This window comes from Aquarana catesbeiana, linkage group LG08 (genome assembly GCF_042186555.1).
Source record: "Aquarana catesbeiana isolate 2022-GZ linkage group LG08, ASM4218655v1, whole genome shotgun sequence".
NCBI classification, from domain to species: domain Eukaryota; kingdom Metazoa; phylum Chordata; class Amphibia; order Anura; family Ranidae; genus Aquarana; species Aquarana catesbeiana.
The window spans coordinates 2280395-2286394 of record NC_133331.1 but is presented as its reverse complement, the minus strand read 5'-3'; the positions used below and the strand labels follow the sequence as shown (position 1 = coordinate 2286394).

Sequence of the window (6000 nt, the reverse complement as noted above, 5' to 3'; positions counted from 1 at the left end):
GGCAGCATTGATGGGCACTAAAAGATGGCATTGATGGGCAGCACTGATGATGATGTTCTGACAGGTGTTACTGCTGGGCACTGATTGGCACTGTGGTGAGCTCTGATTGGCACTGTGGTGGGCACTGAGAGACTATGAGGGGTCACTGCTGGCAGCTGTTGGGCACTGATTGGCACCTCTCATAAGGGCTGCACTGATAATCAATGTGCTGATTATCAGCACAGACCCCCCTCCCCTCTGACAGAAAGAGCTCTCCCTGTCTGCACGAACCGAGGAATGCCGTTTACCGGCACTTCCAGGTTCATTCGATGATCACATGGTAAGAAGCCTCTGTCAGGACTCCGGTGTCAGGACTCTGCAGCCCTGATACATAGAAGTCAGCGCAGAGGGGGGAGGGTTGAAACGTGTAGGATCAGCCAGCTATTTCATACACAGCACAAGCACTGTGCTCTATAACAGGCTTTAAAGAAACAGGATCTTCTTTAATGGTGCCAAAACACACTAAAATATATTTTGTTATAAAAACATCGTTATCGGAGTCCAAAGCTTTAAAAGAAACGGGGGGGACAATAAATGTTGTCCACATTTCATGAAGACAATTCAGTGCACATGTATAATATACACATAAAGTAGTTACTGTAACCAGCGTGATGCTTGTTGCTCGACATGTTTCACTTTTCAGCTTCTTCAGGAGCTTATAAAGCAATATGTAGCTACAAAAAGACAAATACAATCAAAATAAAAAATAAACAACAACAATAATTCAAAAAATTTGCATAAAGAATTTTTAGTAAGTATGCATGACCGTAAATTAACATTTCTGTTATTAAAGTAAATGTGTATCAAAAAGATATAACAACATAAGTATGTTCAATGAATATCCATGAGGGTCAGCACTATACAGAGGGGCACACAACATGAACATAAAACTCACCATGTATATAGAATGTAATCAAGCTAATGCACACTACTAAAGGGTCCAAAACTGATGTAAGAAGAGGTACCCAGGCCACCTACAGTGTCCCATCTGATAACAAATAGAGATCATGCACCCATCACCAAGACCAACATACACATTAGAAGGGCTTGAAGATCAAACCTACCAAGCGTATCCTCAAAACTCACCGTATCTGTCAGAACAAAGACATAGCGGCCACCAGGCCAGACGGGACTGGTGGCCCAGCCACAGAGCTGGCCATGGAGCAGGAGGTGGCTGCTATGTCTTTGTTCTGACAGATACGGTGAGTTTTGAGGATACGCTTGGTAGGTTTGATCTTCAGGCCCTTCTTATGAGTATGTTGGTCATGCTGATGGGTGCATGATCTCTATTTGTTATCAGATGGGACATTGTAGGTGTCCTGGGGGATGCTATTTATTAAATATGTCCGCATTCATCATCACGGGTGTTTAATAATAAGAAACAGAAGCACTGCAGATTACTCCACCGCACCCGAAAGTGAATCAGACCCCTTTTTCATTTTAGTGGGTCGGCATAACTGCCAGGCAACCAAAATTTTTATATGAAGGCCATTAGTCATCCCTGTATCCCTGTCATGTTGGGATTATTTATTGTCCCTTGCAATGGAATTTTGAACTTTTCTCTCCATAATTTTATATATATATATATATATATATATATATATATATATATATATATATATATACACACACACAATGTAGGTGAAGGTGCTAAATCTGATTCTTCTTTTTTATTGCAGATGTATGCGGTATTTACTGCAGACACAGCTCACAAGGCATGACTACCCCAGTGAGTGAGACAGAATATGAAAGCTACATTGAGACTCCACCAGCATGTGACGTTCACAAGGAGTCCCCACCAGCATGTGACGTTCACATGGAGACACCACCAGCATGTGACGTTCACACGGAGACTCCACCAGCATGTGACGTTCACACGGAGACTCCACCAGCATCTGACGTTCACACGGAGACGCCTCCAGCATGTGACGTTCACACGGAGACGCCTCCAGCATGTGACGTTCACACGGAGACGCCACCAGCATGTGACGTTCACACGGAGACGCCACCAGCATGTGACGTTCATACGGAGATGCCACCAGCATGTGACGTTCACAGGGAGATGCCACCAGCATGTGACGTTCACAGGGAGACGCCACCAGCATGTGACGTTCACAGGGAGACGCCACCAGCATGTGACGTTCACAGGGAGACGCCACCAGCATGTGACATTCACACGGATACTCCACCAGCATGTGACATTCACACGGATACTCCACCAGCATGTGACGTTCACACGGATACTCCACCAGCATGTGACGTTCACACGGATATTCCACCAGCATGTGACGTTCACACGGATACTCCACCAGCATGTGACATTCACACGGATACTCCACCAGCATGTGACATTCACATTGAGACACCACCTGAATGTCACATTCATGTTGAGACTACAGCACAATGTGAGGTTCATGTTGAGAACCCACCAAAATACCAGGGCAGCCATTTGAATATCTCCTCCCATGAAGATGAGGGCAAGCTTAAAGAAAAGGATAGGCAGATCCTGGTGGTAGGAGACTCTGTTATTAGAGGGACAGAGAAGGCAATCTGTCAGAATGACCGCGATCAACGAACAGTATATTGTTTCCCAGTCGCACGAGTTCGGGACATTGCAGATCGGATGGATGGATTGTTGGATGGGGCTGGGGAGGATCCAGTTGTCATGGTACATATTGGAACCAATGACAACATTAGAAGAAAATGGAGCACCCTACAAAATGATTTCAGGGACTTGGGGGCTATATTGAAGAAAAGGACCTCCAAGGCAGCATTTTCAGAAATACTGCCTGTACCTCGAGCCACACCAAGGAGGCAACAGGAGCTTAGGGAGCTTAGCAAGTGGCTGAAGAACTGGTGCAGGAAGGAGGGGTTTGGCTTCATGGAGACCTGGACTGACTTTTCAATTGGTCACTTGCTCTACAGCAGGGATGGACTGCACTTAAATGAGCAGGGTGCAGCTCTGTTGGGAAAGAAAATAACCAAAAGGGTGGAAAAAATGTTAAATCCACCACCAGCATGTGACGTTCACATAGAAACGCCACCAGCATGTGACGTTCACACGAAGACACCATCAGCATGTGACGTTAACACGGAGACTTCACCAGCATGGGATGTTCACACAGAGCCTCCACCAGCATGTGTAGTTCACACGGAGACTCCACCAGCATGTGACGTTCACACGGAGACTCCACCAGCATGTGACGTTCACACGGAGACTCCACCAGCATGTGACGTTCACACGGAGACTCCACCAGCATGTGACGTTCACACGGAGACTCCACCAGCATGTGACGTTCACACGGAGACTCCACCAGCATGTGACGTTCACACGGAGACTCCACCAGCATGTGACGTTCACACGGATACTCCACCAGCATGTGACGTTCACACGGATACTCCACCAGCATGTGACGTTCACACGGATACTCCACCAGCATGTGACGTTCACACGGATACTCCACCAGCATGTGATGTTCACACGGATACTCCACCAGCATGTGACATTCACATTGAGACACCACCTGAATGTCACATTCATGTTGAGACTACAGCACAATGTGAGGTTCATCTTGAGAATCCACCAAAATACCAGGGCAGCCATTTGAATATCTCCTCCCATGAAGATGAGGGCAAGCTTAAAGAAAAGGGTAGGCAGATCCTGGTGGTAGGGGATTCTGTTATTAGAGGGACAGAGAGGGCAATCTGTCAGAATGACCGCGATCAACGAACAGTATATTGTTTCACAGTTGCACGAGTTCGGGACATTGCAGATCGGATGGATGGATTGTTGGATGGGGCTGGGGAGGATCCAGTTGTCATGGTACATATTGGAACCAATGACAACATTAGAAGAAAATGGAGCACCCTACAAAATGATTTCAGGGACTTGGGGGCTATATTGAAGAAAAGGACCTCCAAGGCAGCATTTTCAGAAATACTGCCTGTACCTCGAGCCACACCAAGGAGGCAACAGGAGCTTAGGGAGCTTAGCAAGTGGCTGAAGAACTGGTGCAGGAAGGAGGGGTTTGGCTTCATGGAGACCTGGACTGACTTTTCAATTGGTCACTTGCTCTACAGCAGGGATGGACTGCACTTAAATGAGCAGGGTGCAGCTCTGTTGGGAAAGAAAATAACCAAAAGGGTGGAAAAAATGTTAAATCCACCACCAGCATGTGACGTTCACATAGAAACGCCACCAGCATGTGACGTTCACACGAAGACACCATCAGCATGTGACGTTAACACGGAGACTTCACCAGCATGGGATGTTCACACAGAGCCTCCACCAGCATGTGTAGTTCACACGGAGACTCCACCAGCATGTGACGTTCACACGGAGACTCCACCAGCATGTGACGTTCACACGGAGACTCCACCAGCATGTGACGTTCACACGGAGACTCCACCAGCATGTGACGTTCACACGGAGACTCCACCAGCATGTGACGTTCACACGGAGACTCCACCAGCATGTGACGTTCACACGGAGACTCCACCAGCATGTGACGTTCACACGGATACTCCACCAGCATGTGACGTTCACACGGATACTCCACCAGCATGTGACGTTCACACGGATACTCCACCAGCATGTGACGTTCACACGGATACTCCACCAGCATGTGATGTTCACACGGATACTCCACCAGCATGTGACATTCACATTGAGACACCACCTGAATGTCACATTCATGTTGAGACTACAGCACAATGTGAGGTTCATCTTGAGAATCCACCAAAATACCAGGGCAGCCATTTGAATATCTCCTCCCATGAAGATGAGGGCAAGCTTAAAGAAAAGGGTAGGCAGATCCTGGTGGTAGGGGATTCTGTTATTAGAGGGACAGAGAGGGCAATCTGTCAGAATGACCGCGATCAACGAACAGTATATTGTTTCCCAGTTGCACGAGTTCGGGACATTGCAGATCGGATGGATGGATTGTTGGATGGGGCTGGGGAGGATCCAGTTGTCATGGTACATATTGGAACCAATGACAACATTAGAAGAAAATGGAGCACCCTACAAAATGATTTCAGGGACTTGGGGGCTATATTGAAGAAAAGGACCTCCAAGGCAGCATTTTCAGAAATACTGCCTGTACCTCGAGCCACACCAAGGAGGCAACAGGAGCTTAGGGAGCTTAGCAAGTGGCTGAAGAACTGGTGCAGGAAGGAGGGGTTTGGCTTCATGGAGACCTGGACTGACTTTTCAATTGGTCACTTGCTCTACAGCAGGGATGGACTGCACTTAAATGAGCAGGGTGCAGCTCTGTTGGGAAAGAAAATAACCAAAAGGGTGGAAAAAATGTTAAATCCACCACCAGCATGTGACGTTCACATAGAAACGCCACCAGCATGTGACGTTCACACGAAGACACCATCAGCATGTGACGTTAACACGGAGACTTCACCAGCATGGGATGTTCACACAGAGCCTCCACCAGCATGTGTAGTTCACACGGAGACTCCACCAGCATGTGACGTTCACACGGAGACTCCACCAGCATGTGACGTTCACACGGAGACTCCACCAGCATGTGACGTTCACACGGAGACTCCACCAGCATGTGACGTTCACACGGAGACTCCACCAGCATGTGACGTTCACACGGAGACTCCACCAGCATGTGACGTTCACACGGAGACTCCACCAGCATGTGACGTTCACACGGAGACTCCACCAGCATGTGACGTTCACACGGAGACTCCACCAGCATGTGACGTTCACACGGATACTCCACCAGCATGTGACGTTCACACGGATACTCCACCAGCATGTGACGTTCACACGGATACTCCACCAGCATGTGACGTTCACACGGATACTCCACCAGCATGTGATGTTCACACGGATACTCCACCAGCATGTGACATTCACATTGAGACACCACCTGAATGTCACATTCATGTTGAGACTACAGCACAATGTGAGGTTCATCTTGAGAATCCACCAAAATA

At 47.8% G+C, this 6000-nt stretch overlaps 1 protein-coding gene across 9 annotated transcripts in view; it reads right to left on the bottom strand.

Annotated features, from left to right (window-relative positions):
• Window positions 1-6000, bottom strand: part of ZNF384 (zinc finger protein 384) — a 149556-nt gene that overhangs the window by 106842 nt on the left and 36714 nt on the right. For all 9 annotated transcript variants that reach the window (XM_073595389.1, XM_073595391.1, XM_073595392.1 and 6 more), the window contains exon 4: window positions 638-713. The gene's annotated coding sequence lies outside the window, so the exon portion shown is untranslated. The remainder of the gene's footprint in view (window positions 1-637; window positions 714-6000) is intronic.